General features: G+C 41.7%; 1 protein-coding gene across 34 annotated transcripts in view; it reads left to right on the plus strand.

Annotated features, from left to right (window-relative positions):
- The window catches only part of ATP2B2 (ATPase plasma membrane Ca2+ transporting 2), a 408,804-nt gene that overhangs the window by 163,060 nt on the left and 230,476 nt on the right, over positions 1-15,268 (plus strand). For 3 of the 34 annotated variants that reach the window (XM_071755384.1, XM_071755388.1, XM_071755386.1), the window contains exon 1: positions 7,959-8,233. The exons of 24 other annotated variants lie outside the window; for them this stretch is intronic. The gene's annotated coding sequence lies outside the window, so the exon portion shown is untranslated. Of the gene's footprint in view, positions 1-7,918; positions 8,234-8,356; positions 8,462-8,487; positions 9,471-15,268 lie in introns of those variants that run through there. 7 more of the 34 variants (XM_071755376.1, XM_071755370.1, XM_071755380.1 and 4 more) reach the window with 7 other exon arrangements.

Here is a 15,268-nt window from a genome sequence, read left to right on the forward strand (position 1 = left end):
ACAGGATAGGAGATAAAGCCATGCATTGTTTGCCCCTAAATACTTCCTTGACTCCATTTCTGACCAAATGTAAGGATAATTATTTTTTTGTTCTAACTCTTTGTGATGGAATAGATCTTTCCTTTTAGTGAGGAATGGAGTTATCTGCAGCACATGAATGTTTCTGGTGAAAGATTAGAATAAAAATGCATAGTTTGAAGGATTATTTCACTTAGGGAAATACTAGAAAATATTTCCATTTAGTCATATTACTGGCTTGACATTTAAATCCCCCCTCAAGTCCCTATCCCTGCTTTGTGAATAAGATCTTTCACAAAATGGTGAAGAAGGCAACAGTTGTACAGCACAGTGATCTGTCCAGGGCTTGTCCCTGCACTGGGATATTCTGGAGTAAAGTAATGTAAGGATGTGTTTATTGTGGAATCTGCCATGTCTTTGAAAGTGAATTAAAGGAAATCAAGAACAGGCACCCCCAGAGGAATTGTGTTTGCATGTGGGGCTATTTTAGATTAGATATTTTGAATTTTTTTCTCCAGTGGCACTTCCATTCACATGGAGAAATTTTCTGCACTAGATAGACTCCTTTATTCTAAAATAACATTTATGTTTCAGCAATCCCCTAAGCTCTGTTGATCCAGAAGGTTCTGAAATTCTGGCCAAGTTGTTAGAACTATTGTTTCACTGTCTTAAATCTGGGATTAAGAAACAAATATTGGCTCTTCATGACATGGCTCAGTCTGGAAGCCAAGGGTGATGCCCAACTAATCTCCATGTGTAGTGTATGTTTGCTGCAATGAGATTTGAGTCTGATACTCAGATTAATAATATGAATAAATGTATTTGTAAGTAAATATCAATAATATTTACTTATCATTATTTACTTATGTTGTCTTTACCAAGAATTCTTTAAGCATTCATCCTTTAAAGCTCCAAAATCCCTTTGCAAAAGAGTTTCAACACTCCCTTCAAATTGATATGTAATTGAGAACACATATTCTGACTTCTCAGAATGATATATAAAAGAATGATATATAAAAGAATGATATATAAATGAATGATATATAAAAAGAATGATATATAAAAGGCCCCAAAAAACTATCAAGGTAATTTCAGATCAAGTTTGATTCTGAAGTTGTTTGGTTTCCTGGAATGGCTTTTGTCAGAGGTATTCCCAGATGTTCTGGTGGCAGTGAAAGGACTGATGAAGCTCACACCTTTTTTTAAAAGTAATGACAAGACTGGCATGAAATGTGTTGGGGCAGTTCCAGTGAAACCCTTCCAAGCACTGGAGCCCCTCTGGGAGTTCCCATGGAAGGTGAGGTGGTGGCTCCCAGCCCATGGCAGGGCTGCCCAAGGTATCCAACCCAGACCCAGCCCTTCTCCAAGAGAGGAGGTTGTGGTGTGAAGAGTAACATCTGAAGTTAATAGAGTTTGTGCCAGGCCAGCTCCAGTTTTTCTTCCCATGCAGAGGAACCTCAAGAGCAGAAAGTCTTTGGGTTGGGCTTTGTGGCCTGGCAGCAAGGAGAGGCTGGAGGTGTTGGGATGGGGGGGACACCCACCCAAGGAGGCTGGGGCTGACTGCATGGGCCCCTGGGCTGGGTGAGCATGGTCACAGAACAGGTCCCAGGTACTGTAAGCAGTTCAGCAAAGCTTAGCAGGTGAGGTTGCTTTGCCCAATAACTCTACATAGACTTTTATCTGTGCTGTAAAAAGCCCCTCAACAGAAGTAAATCCCTCAAGAAGATTAATTTCTAGGAAATATGTATCCTGCTTGTACCATTTGCTGAGCTATCAGAAGCCTTTAATACTTTGTTAGAATTTTGTTACCCCTTTTTAATTGTTAAGAGTGATTGAACCTTGTCCCACTGTTATTTCCATTTATGTTAATCATTTGCTTTTACTGGAGTAATATATCAAATAATGCTGATACAGGCTTCAATTCAGAGCCCTTTGATAAAGTCTTAAGAAAAGACTACAATGGTTGCTGTTGTATCAGTCCTAATGAGTTTGACAGGAGGGATATCAAGGTGTGTATGAAAATTCTATATATTGAGAAATGAAAGCTTAAAGAATGCCCTAAAAGAGGGATGCATTTTTAAAGTAGTATTATTACCATGTCACATTTTTACTTTAGTTGGCTGTTATTTATTACTGTCTTGTTTGTCTGATAGATGACTCTTAACAGTTAATTAATTAAATAGAATAATGTTGGGTTTCCTTTTTAAGGTACAGTTTAAGGCCAAAGTGGGGCCTGGCTGTGTAAAGGTGGTGCTTACCTTGAGATCCATGTCTGTGTCATAGCTATATAGAGTTTCCCAGTAAAGGATGCTCCTTCAGATGCTTCCTGGGTTTGCATATATTTGTCAGATTGAAGTGTTTTCCTCTATGGATCATTAACCAGTAAGAAGGAAAAAACAATCTCTATAAAATTATGGTAGTAGTTTAAGTAAGTGATATCAGGAGAAGGTTCTGAACTGAGTTCTTGTTCTAAACTTTTTTTTCTGGGAGAATAATTTTGAGGATATGGAGAGATGGGTCCATGTAAACCAACTCTACATTTCAGGGATCTTTGGAAATAGGGTTGAAAGTTAGAAAGTTTGAAATCTGTATCTTTGATACAAATTCATGGGATTCTGCCATTTGAATTTAAACATCAGAATCCTGCTGGTGCCTCCAAGGACCTGTGATTTCCATGAAGACCAGAAAAGCAGTGATACCAGACTCAAGAGGAAGTGTAACAGTCCCTTCCAGAACAGGAGAAGACAACTCATACCACAGAAAGCCAGGAGTTACCTCTGAGTCCCCTGCTAGTACCAAGATAGTATGTTAAGTAACAGATTAATGCTGGAAGGCTGCTGGCACAGGTCCTGCTTCAAAGACTGGCACAGCTATGGGGATTAAATGAGCACTAAATGAAAGGGTGATTCCCAAGCCTCATCCTTCACTTCCTGAAGGTTGTGGCACCTTCAGAAGATAGTTCTGTAAAGCTCCTGTCAGGCCAGTTTGTTGGCTAAGATTTGTTCTGAGTGTCAAAATGCAGCTTTTCTCCTCAGGCTGTGATACAGAAGGTTCAGTCTGTACAGTAAAAGGAAAGTGGGGTGCTTGTATAATATGTAGAATACTGTTCTCATATTCCCAGGCTGCTGAGCTGCTGGTTTCAGTGTGGATTTAGGCTTACCTGTATCAGGTGGTGCAGGTGCTCACTTTGCCAAATACAGATTACTTTGGAGCCTGGGAAGATGCTTCTCTGTCACTGCTGTGGTTAGGCAGTGGCAGCCAGCCAGGTTTACTTCATCTTTATTGGGAAGCTCAGGCTTATTAACCCTTCTTCCAGCTGCTTTTGCTTGCCTTAGGTTTTGTTCTTCTTTAAAGAAGCTAATGACTTTTCTTCCTGCTTGGGTGATCCTCAGAGTTTGGTTTTGTTTTTTGGGCACAGCAATGCCAGCTCAACTTTGTAGACATCTGCTCCTTTTGAGCATGGCTGTTAGGGCATGGAAGGAACAAAATCTGTGTCAACACAGACACCTGATGGTAGATAGGAAAGGTTGGGAGTTGGTTGGATGCAGTGTTGGCTGGCTGGTGGGTTTCCTTCCAGATAATGGGAAAGCTGGGATTCTGCTCTAGGAAATGAGGTATTGGGGTCCACAATAATTTAGCAGCCAGAAAAAAAGTAGTAATTTGTACAATAAAATAAATTTGGGTGTAAGGCAGCTCTGTGCTTACATGGTTTAAATGCACTTGTCTTACCTCCTAACTTTGAGTACTTCCCCAGGCAGACTCAGGTGTGTCCAATGCCCTTTTCCCAAAGACAGGAATGAGTTAAGCAATAAAGCAAGGTGTAACCACTGCAATTTAAACTGGTGAATATACTTATTTTAAAGTTAGGGAAATTGAAGCACAGTGGGATCAAGTGACCTACTAACATCTCAGTCAAGAAGCAGCAGGACAAGTCCTTGAATTTGAGTGTTCTGAGATCCCTCTCCTCTGCTTCTTTTATTAGGTCATGTTGTTTCCTAGGATCACAATGTGTTTGCACAGTTTGGAAATGCAAGCTGTTTCTTTGCAGAAATGATACTGCAGAATGTTGCAAAACTGGAGAAACACCGAGTCTGAAAACATATTTAATTCTTGTTTTTAAAATGTAGCAAATGAGGTTTAAAAATATGAAAGGCTGCCAGTCTGCTGTTCTAGTTTAAGTATCTGGGTTGTGATTAGAAAAATACTAAAAATCTGCTGCAGATTTCCAGTGCTGTTCCTCTGATTGGACAACCTTGCTGAAAAGGAGGTCTTGGTCCCCAAGATCCTGAAAGAGGAATTAAAATTATGTTCCTGTGTTTTCTGTCATTAATTATGTCATAAAGACCTTGAAATGTGCTTATGATATCTATCTCCAGCACATATGGAATTAAATTTTTCTCCAAAGAAATCAGGTAGTCTCCTTCTTTTGCCTGTGAATATTTTCTGAATTACCAGTTGATGTTCCACTGGCAAAACAATTTTTCAAGTCACATTTCAAGCTCAGCAGCTGAAGTCTCATTCCCTTTGCATCCCATTAACATTGTTGTGTTTTTTAAGCTTAGTCCCAAGAAGAATATTTTTTTTTCTTCTAGTTTTCTACTCCTTTTTAACTCCATTTTCACTCCTTGCCCCCAAGTTAAGGTGTTAAATTGTTCTTGTGTCAGAGCTAAATAATATGCTACTGGGTGCTTTAATAGGCAGGGAGATGCACTGACAATCTTCATTTCAGGAGAGGCACAGATGTTATCTTCTTTTGCAATCCTTTGCTATTAAATTTTATGATGGAATAGCTAGAAAAAGCCTGCTAACACTGTGGCCATTTTGAGTTGCACATGCTGGAAGCCAAACAAATGGGAAAATTTGACTTTCCTCACTGCTGTGCTGTGAAAAAAAAAACAACAAACCAACCCAAAGCCCCCTTCAGTCCCTGAGGCTGGTGTGCTACTACTCCTGCTGTTTACTGGATGGCAGGGGTAGGATTGCTGGTTTTGTCCAACTACAGATAGCAGGAATTCCCTGTGGGAAGTGGTTTATAGCATGGAAGCTGGTGGGTGCATCCCAAGGAACCCCCAGCCTTGGTGCAGGACCCGGGTGGTGGTGGTGGCACTGACCTGCAGTAGTGCTGGTGAAAAGATTGGAGCAGTTCTGCAGAGTTTGCACTTGGGGGCTTTAAAGGACAGGTAGAATGTGACCCTTCCTTTGTACCTTCTTGCCTGAAAACCAGGGCAAGCTCTCTGTGTTGTGCAGAGGTGCCATGACACAGGAGTTCAGTTCTTATTCCAGAAGCTCCATCTCCTGGGCTGGAGCTCAGCAGCAGTGGTGTTCCTCCTCCTAACAGCCTTGTCCTGAAGGTACCAACACCAGGAGTCAGACACAAACTCTGGGCTGGAGCTCAGCAGCAGTGGTTTTCCTCCTCCTAACAGCCTTGTCCTGAAGGTACCAACACCAAGACTCACACACACACCTCCCTGGGAATGGCCTCCTCAAAAAAAAGGTTAATTAAGAGCTTGGCCATCTTCTGCTGTGCTATAGTACATTTGAGGCCCTCTCTTAAAAGGGAATAGTCATGTGAGAAATGGTTCTGTTGGATTGGGTCTCTAATAATAATGTGTTCAAAGTAGGATTTTTTTTTTTCCATTTGAACTTTTCATAGAATCATAGAATTGGCTGGGTTGGAAGGGACCTCAGAGCTCATCAAGTCCAACCCTTGCTCCACTCCCCCCGTGGTTCCCAGCCCATGGCACTGAGTGCCACATCCAGGCTCTTTTGTTATTTTCTTCCTCTTGTTCTCTTGCCCATTCTGTTAATCAAGAATAAGAATCAGAGTGTTTTCTGATGAAGGCATTCTGGTTCTCTGTCTGGACTGAAGTTTCAGTTTTATGAGACATGATCTCTGAGAGCAGCAGTTCTCAAACTGGCAGTAGCCAGATGGATGAAACAAGTTTTTATAATGTAATATTTAAACTAGTCTTCCCTTCATCTAGGAAAGACAGTTTAAAAAAAATCTTCCTTAATGTATTTTGTTACTGTGTCAATCAACCTTCTATTGTATTTCAAATTATCCTTAAAATTTCTACCAAATTAAAAAAAAAAAAAAAAAAATTCAGTAGCCAAAGAATTGCAGATTTTCTTAGTATCTTCCTGCTTTTCTGACAGAGCAGTAGAGGTCACCAGCATTTATGGGTCTCGGACATAAGCATGACACCTCTTAAATATAGCACTTTTTTGTTCTGTTTCTGTTTTGTTCAAAGCTTGAATTCAGTTTTGACCCTGCACTCCATGCTCCTTAAAGCTGCAGTTTGTACCAAGGACTTGCTAAGAAAAAGGGGACACGTCTCTGTGCTTAATATAACCCAAAGTCACTGCATAGAGTGTCCTGGCATGTGTGTAATTGCCTGTAGCTTTCCATGAGAAAAATCTGCATTGATCCCAGTCCTGTTTTTACATTTTCCTTCATTGAAAGAAAAAATTGCTCAGCATAGATAAGACTCCCTGATCAATGATCCTGGCCCTTTTTTTTTTTTTTTTTTTTTTTTTTTTTTTTTAAATAGCTTCCATTTTGGTGCAGTGCAGTACAGACTTTTGGTTTAACTGGCTGAATTGATATTCTGAGCAGCAAGTAAGGCAGGATGACAGAGCATCAGCACAGCTACTCCTATTAGTGCTGAGGGAAGGATGCTTACTTGCAATTGCCCACTCTGTCCAAGACAGAGGGAAGTCACGAACCACTGCTGTCCCAGGATCCTATGGAAAAGATTCCAACTTTTATGTACACTGCTTTATACATACCCCATGAAATACCTGACATTTTGCTGTGCTGCTCAGTGCCAGGTTTAAATGGTTTGAGGCAGGGAATTTGAAGTTGCAGTTTGAGCAGGGTACATGTACTGATCAAAACTGACTTAGAAAAAAAGTAAAATGTAACAGAGAAAATGTGCTTTTTAAGGGGTTTATGTCTCTGTCTTGTTTTTTGTTTTTAGAGGGTTTTTTTGTGTTTTGTTTTTTGGTTTTTTTCCATAGCCATAACAGGGTATTCTACTGAAATCAGGCTTTTACATCTCGGAATCCTGTGTGTGCTAAAAATTCAATGTAACAGGTAGATTTTTTTTTTTTTTTTAAAGGAATAACCCAGAGTAGATGGTAAGAAGCTCTAATTAAAACAGACTGATTCTTCCAAGTGCAAGGCTGTCCTTATCATGAGGCAGAGGCTTTATTTCATATAATTTAAACCAAAACAAAAAAGGGGCAGGAATCTGCTCTGGAATGCATGTAGGGTTCTACAGCCTATGCTAATGTGACCAGAGGAGATTAAAAAGGAGGATATTTTGTGTGCTTCTCCTGGAGGATTTTAGATTTAGATTTCTGGATGGTGTGACAGAAACACAAATACAACAAAATGATTGCAGCCCTGCAGATACTTTATCATACTGAACGTTGTTCTCAAGCAAGAGGAGAGCAAGGGAGGGAGAGCAAGCTGAACCTTAGCAAAAGGTGATTATGGAGTAATTTGTAGGAGAGACATATTTGTTCCCTTTGCTGTCAGATGCATCATTCGTTTGCAGGGCTGGGGAGGCATTTGGTACCCTGCGGTCCAGAGCTCAGCCGAGTCCTCCCAGCTGGAGGGGTGCGGGGGGTTTGGTCCTTCCCGCTGTCCCCTTGGCCCCTTTTACACCCAACCTTTCCTGCCTGTTCCTCCCCCTCTCCCCCTCCCATCTTTTCCCTCTCAAACGATCGCGATGGGGCTCGACAGTCCTTGTCCTTGAAGGTTTCTCCCGTTTCTGAGTCAGTGGCATATTCCTGGGAGTTTGCCATATTCCGTTTTTGTCATTATCCCCGGGGAAGTATTAAAAAAAAAAAAAAAAAAAAAAAAATCACAAACAACAACATGGTGGTTCAGTCCATTTTTCTTTCAGAGAAACCTTCCCCTTCCCCTCCCCGCGCCTGCCGCTCGCTTTTCCCCCCGCAGGCATCCGCGGCTGCGGGCGGTGAAACATCATCCCCCGGGCTGCTGCGGGGCCGGGGATGCTGCGCCCGGTTCCGCGGCTGCCCCCTCCCCACCTGTACCGGGGTGGTACAGTCTGCAGAGGGACCCCGCGCAGGCAGCTCCGCGCCTCTCCGCGCCGCTCCGCTCAGCCAGCCCCGCACAGATGCCGAACCGTGATTACTCCGCTGTGTAATTGAAAGCGTTTTGGATCTGTGATGATATCTTAGCCAAGTAAGTAGCGACGGCCACAGCATGAGAATAGCAATGATGATCATGAGAATACAAAAAAAAAAGAAAAAAAAAAAAAAGAGAATAATTTCTCCCCCCTCCCCCTCCCCTTCCCTTGTTTATTCGGCAATTTGCTTCTCGTGAAGGCAGAGGGTGATGAGAAAATGGTGTGGAGACTGGGTCTGAGGGATGCATTAGGTTTGGGTCCCTGCCTTGTGAATCTCTGGGAAGGTAATGCTGCAACTTCTGTAGATTATTCTGTAAGGTCAAAGAGAAACTGCATTGCCAAAAGGCACTCTTGCATCAGAAACCATTCGCTGGGATTTTCTAGGTTGAAAATTCAGTATGGTCTCCTTGTTGTTTAAATGTATGGGCTTGATTTTGACTAAATCTGTTATTTAGTGAGGAGGAAAACACGTGGATGAGATTTTGCTTTTATCATTGCTGGTAAGGATTGGATGTACCTTTTTTCTACCAGAAGTGAAGTGCTGAAAAGGCACTGAAATGTGACTCTCTTTCTTTTTTTCTTTTCTTTTCCTTTTTTAACCTTCCTTTAAGTAATATTCTCTTGTGATAGGCAAAGACATTTCTTGTTAGGAAAAGGTGTAATCCTCAACCAGGTTTATTTATAGAGCCGCTTGTATTTTTTCAATGTGCACGTTTGAAAGTAAGAGGGCACACATTAAAAAGAAAATGACAACGTGAATGTTGCCTTTCTATTGAAATGGATTAGAAAATGCTGTTAAAGAGACAGGGGATTTTATGTAATTTGGAGCATGCATGATGTTTCCTATGGTAAGGTGGGGAAAGGTTCCTGTGATGGACGGCACCGAGCGTTCTGACGGGTATCTTTTTTTTTATTTTTTTTAAACGAATATTTATTTGTTGACTTATTTTTTAAAAGAAGCATCAGCTCCAAATCCCTGCATGCTTTTGGCTGTTCCTGATGCATCCAGCCCTTTAGCAGGAAGCCTGAGATTAGAGGAGTCATTGCCTCTTATGTAAAGGGAGATGCTGTGCGCCGGGTCCCTGCCTGCGGCGCTGGCAGCTCCTCTGCCCAGCAGGCCGGGCAGCAGCTGAGCTCTGCTTCCCCAGCTCCAGCTCCTTGACTTTAACTTGTCCTACACCAGCTGGGGCAGGAGCTTCAGCCTGGCACCGAGGTGCTGAGGACTCGGGGATGATGGGTGTAGGCAGCCCGGGAGCAGATGCTTAGCCTGCTGCTTCCCAGATCTTCTGGAAGGTAAGTATTGAAGTTGGTGAAGGGGAATGGGTTTTCCTGCGTGGTAACATCCAGAGAGCTGCATGCTTGGGAGGGCTTCTGGTCATTTGACCTGCTGATTGCATTCTCTTAGCTACTCTGATAAGGGATTGCAGGGATATGACACAAATGAGGATCTTAGAAAGATAGCTGGCAGGCTTCATGCTAAAAAAAATATGATTTTCTTGCTGGGATTTCTGGTTAGTATTACATATCTGCAGTGTGAAATTGATAATTAGGGGGTTTTTTTTAGTCTTTGCTTAGTAATAGGAGGTTAGAGATCTACTTCATAGTCCACTTTTCTTTTTTTTTTTTTTTAATGTTGAGATGCATTCCTGATTAGCATTTAATTTGTGAGGGTCATCCATATGCATGACTAGCTCTTGTACCTTGCTCTGAAATAACTGTTTGACTCAGGTATCCAGCAGCTCTTTGATCACATACATCTTGTACTTTGTTCATCTTCCTCTCATTTTAATCCAAATTTGCTACCTGTGAAGAAGTGTTTCATATTTTCCCTTTAGTGCTGGGAAAATGAATAGGTTTTTAAATAAGGCTTATCTATAAGTTGTGTATAGTAATGCAGCATGAATACACCCTCCCCCCCCCTTTTTTTTGTGTGTGTGTGTGCCCCCCTTTTCATCCTTTTCATATATCTGCCTTTCTGTGAAGAATTGATTTTGGTCCAGCATGTCAATGGTAAATACACTCACATTTTCATGGAAAAGGTCATTTTTATTTTTTTTCTGTTGCAAATCCAAACTGAATGATATTTCTCATGGTTTCTGCATCTATAAAAAGGTTTCATGCATGTATATTGAAATAGCTTGGAAGAGTTGTCATGTTTCTCAGTAGGATTACATGTTACATGGTAATGATGAACTGGGTCTCATACTGTTCTTTAAGAGCTTCCATAAAGTGGATTTTGTGAGTGCTTTTTTTTTTTTTTTCTTTTAAATTTAATATCATGTACCCAGGAAACAGTTTTAAAAGATTATTTTCCCTCTTCTCCTAGCATTTAGAAGACACAGATTCTGTTTTCCAGTGCTATTGAATCTGGGATGCAAACATTTTTTTAATCATACTAAAAAAAAAAAAAGAAAAAAAACCATTAAAAAAATATCCCCGTCTGATAACTTGAGCATACATTCTGCTAATATATGAATGTTACAAGTGTTTTTGCCTTTTAATTTTCATCCTGCAGTTTGTATTTTCAGATGTCAGTTGTCTATGTAGGAATTCCTTGTTACATTTTAAAATAAATTTAGAAGTCGTGACCTTGCAACTATCTCTCACATTCACTGGAAACCTCATTATACTGCAGTAGGACTCCAACAGCTGATAGTTCTGTAAATTGAACCCACATCTTTCTGATAAATAGAAATACTTCCACAGGTAAAATCATGTTCTGAAGGAAAGACAGCAGTTTATTTGATTCACCTGCCTGTGGAACCTTGTAAGAGAATAAGCTTTGCCTTTTGCCAGATTTTTCATTATGTTTTCAAGGAGAGACAAAGAAGGATATTACTGTTCTCTGGAATTCAGCAGGTCTTGCTGTGCCTTTCTGGCTGATGGATGAAAGTGAACAAAAACAATTACGTTAATATTAGACATTATCTGATCCACAGGAAAAAAAAAAAAAATCCCCCCCTCCCAGTGACACAATTTCAATAAGTCCATAGGAAAAGGGCTAAAAAAACCCAGGGCTCACGATGGTTGCGATTGAATCACCTGCTCTGGGAGAGGTTTGTTTGTTGAATTCATGTATTAAACTGTGTTGCTGAAGCTTGAGAGAGTCTCTCTCCTGCTCTCACTGAGATTCTTTTCTTGTTGAGCCAAGGAGGAGCAGTGAATCCCCTCTGAGTGGAGCCTCCCTCTCACTCTGGCTCAGAGCAACAAAATCAGTGCCCGGGATAGTTCTGCTGCCTCTGCAGCACCTGCAGTCCAGGCGTCACCCTTGCCATGAGGAAACCTCAGCTTGGATTCAACTTACCAGGGCTTTATTATGCACAGCAGGGATGTTCAGCACTGTAAGACTGGACAGAATTTACCCTTGTGCATCACCTTTACACACGTTGTGTTCCAAAAGGAAATATCCTTAGCGGAACGGTTGCGTAATGGAATGATAGTTCTTGCTGGATAGGTTATGTTTTGGATGCTAGATTTTTTTTTTTTATATATGCAAGCATGTATAAATAAAGGATATATAGGCTTACACAGCTTCTAGAAACATACAGGCTTTCATTTCACAAGTAAAGCAATTAGGATGATTAGCTGCATTTTTCTGTAATTTTTATTTTCAAGCTTGGTGCCGTTTTGTACAGAGCATAAACCTATGGTACAATCTTAAGAGCTGTGGGTTGGTTGTTTGAAGTTTTACAGGTTTTATTCATGTCCAGGGGTAAATGCCTGCTTTTTATGTTACTTTACTTGATGCTCTTGTTTCTGTGTTAAAATTGGAGATCGGCAGTTGAAGAAAAAGAATCAATTTATAACCAAAGGGTTGGGGATGAAATGTATTTTAAAATAGCCCAGTAACAGGGAAATAGTTCTAAGAGGCTGGCATCACAGAAATGCAGGACATGTTCCTTTGTAACACTGCAGATCAGGGGAATATGAAGACCATGAAGTGATGTGGGATGCCTGATTAAATACGTGACTTTGCATAGCTGGGAAATGATAACCAAGTCACAAAATCCTTCCCTTCTACCCATTTTGTATGAACAAGTTCATCTGTTGGTAAGATGTTTTTCCTTGTTTTAAAATAACCACTGCATGGTGCACCGTGCTGCCAGAGAAATCCTAGAGGCATTTCATATGAAATTTCATAGAGGAGGACCAACAATAATAATTTTGATTTATTTGAAAGTGCTTGTGAATTTTTTACCTGCTGTCTCCTTTCCACACGTGGCACAGGTGAACTGGGTGGATGAGCTGGCTGATCTCAGAGTCACAGCATCCCAGAGCAGATGAGGTTGGGAGGCTCCTTTGGAGATCATCCAGTTCAAGCTCCCCTTGCTCCAAGTGGAGTCACCTAGAGCAGGCTGCTCAGGGCTGTGTCCAGCCAGGTTTTGATCATCATGAAGATGGAGACTCCACAACTTCTCTGGGCAGCCTTTGCCAATCTCACAGCTTTTTCATCTCTAAATGGAATTTTCCCTGTTTGTTGGCTCTCTTGTCTCTGCCTTTCACTGAATCTTTAATCCCTCCCATAAGGGTTCATACACATTGGTCAGGTCTCCCCTGAGCCTTTTCTTCTCCAGGCTGAACAGTCCTGATTTTCTCAACCTCCAACTTGCATGTCAGGTGCTCTCCAGTCCTTTCATCTTCTTTATCTCTCTCAACTGGGTTCTCTCTTCAGGAAGTCCATGTCCCTCTTGTTGGGGGAGCCCAGCATGCTTACAGCAGCCCAGATGTCTCAGCAGGGCTGGGTGGAGGGGGATGTCACCCCCTTGGCATGCTGGCAGTGCTCTGGCTGGTGCAGCCCAGGAGGTGATTGCCTTTTTAGCTGCCAAAGACACATTGCTGGCTCGTGGTTAACCTTGGATCCACCAGGAACCCCAAGCCCTTTTCTGCAGAGCTGCTTTCCAGCCCGTTGGCCCCCGGCCTGCCCTGGCTACCAATATTCCTCCCCAGAGGCAGAAGGTTGCACTTCCCTTTGTTGGAGATCCTCATCTTCTTGTCAGTTTGTTGCTCCATCCCACCCAGGTGCTTAAGTACCAACCACACCTCCCTGTTTTGAGTCACCTGTGAACTTGCAGAAGGTGCACTCAGTTGGATGATCTGGGTTATTGGTAAAGATGTTTGGCTGTTGCATCACAAGAAGTCACTTAAAAGAGAGGATAGGACTTGGAACTGCACTTTCAAGATTTAGCCTAGAACTGAAGCACCATGTAGTAAAAAAATGCCAAAATCTGGTCAATATCCTGGATACGTTTACAATTAGAGTGTGGAAATTGTAATGTTCAAGCCCAATACAATGCCTCAGCATCCTGGATGCAGTTTGAAGATATGTAAACTTTTTTTTAGGATTGAAAAGAAAAATTAATTGATTTAGGTTTACTGAAAGCTTATTTTATGTGTTAAAGAATGAAAACTCACAGCTGATGAAGTAATTTCAATTGATAATTTCGTTCACTGCATTTCAATTAAAGTGAGCTAAATAGAAAACCATATGAAATGAATTAAAAATAAAATGAGTTTTAGTCTGGTATGATTTGAATCTTGCTGAAAATCTCACACAAAATGAGGAAATAGGAGAGGGAAGACACTTTTCTGTTGGGTGTTGGGCAAGGAGATATTTTGGTATGGTCATGTCTTCTCCAGCTCACTGGCCTTCCTAGTTCCTGACCTCTGGAAATGAGGTAAGGACTTGAACTCCATGACACATCTCATATATACACTTTATTTGAGAAGATTTTTACTTTGACAAGAGGTGTCTTAATTGTAAGTTATCTTCCATGCTCTTATCTGAACTGTGCTCCAATTCAGTGCAAAGCTGGTAGCTCAGTTAGGAGGAGAAACAGCATTCTGTGTAATTGCCTTCAGGAATTCCCCCCTCTGTATACCCAGCCAGAGCCTGGTAAGACAATTCCCACCTTGCTTGAGACAACCTTCAGCTTAGCACAATCTAAAAGAGGTGGTTACATATCTCAGCTGTGCTGGATTAACAGTTCCTTCAGGTGGAAGCTAGGTCTTTCATCCAGTCTGCACTTTTTATCCCAGGTGCCCTTCTTTTCTCTGAGATCACTTCTATAAGGAGCACTTCTGTTCAGCCTCCTCTTTCCTGTAGAACTTGGGGGCTGGAGCTTTCCCAGTCCCAGGCTCTGAGCAGAAGCACAGCATGGCACCAGCCTCTTTGCTGCTGCTGCTGTCTCATGTCCCTTCAGTAATTGGATGTCCCACTGTTACTTAGTTCAGGTATTGGCAAAAATTTGCCACCAGCCCACTTGGGTTGTGGCCAGTGAGAAGCAGGTTTCTGCATGGGAGCTGAACAATTCTGATGTATTTATCCCCTCCCACGTATCCAGTCATCTGCTGCAGTTGTCTTTGAGCCATTTTTCACCTCCAACTCCAGTGTGCTTCTCCCCAGATAGGAGTGGGGAGGACTTGCCTTGATTGCCTGGGGCCATTGCCTTTCAAAAGCCATCTACAGGCTGAGTGGCTGTAGGTTTCTGTGCCTTAGTGGACCTTGAGAAAAAGAGTTAAGGCTTTCCAGAAGCAGGGTGAGTGTTTATTTTGGTGTGTGCAATAGGTATCATTTGTCTTCCAGGATGGTCGTGCTCAGCATCTAACTAACCTTGACACAAACACTGATGCTGATGAAGCACAATAAAAATCCCCTGCTACCATTGCAACTTGTCTTTCAGAATAGGTACACTTTGTGTCACACAGGTAATTAAAGAGAGCAGTGTTCCCAATAAACTGTTCCAGGCTCCTTGGGAAATGTGTGATCCCCAATGTCAGGAGGCAGCATTGATTTGTCTCCTTTGTAAGGCAGTTTGGGAAGAAATGGTTGTCCTGGCTGAGGACAGCTATTTCATTTTACACTGCCTTCTTACCACATTCCTCTGCTCTGCTTGAATGCTAATGAAGATTTTGCATGTTGTTCTAAAAATATATCAAATGATGTTTGATAATAAGGGACCAGTGAAATGCAATTGCAATGAAATAATGATGTCTTGTAGCTTTTCACAATGAAATGAGATCACCCTCCCCCCTCCCTCCCCCCAGTACTTAAAGGAATACCTCTTTATCAGCAGCTGAGCTAACCTGGGAAA

This window comes from Heliangelus exortis, chromosome 12 (assembly GCF_036169615.1).
Source record: "Heliangelus exortis chromosome 12, bHelExo1.hap1, whole genome shotgun sequence".
NCBI lineage: Eukaryota > Metazoa > Chordata > Aves > Apodiformes > Trochilidae > Heliangelus > Heliangelus exortis.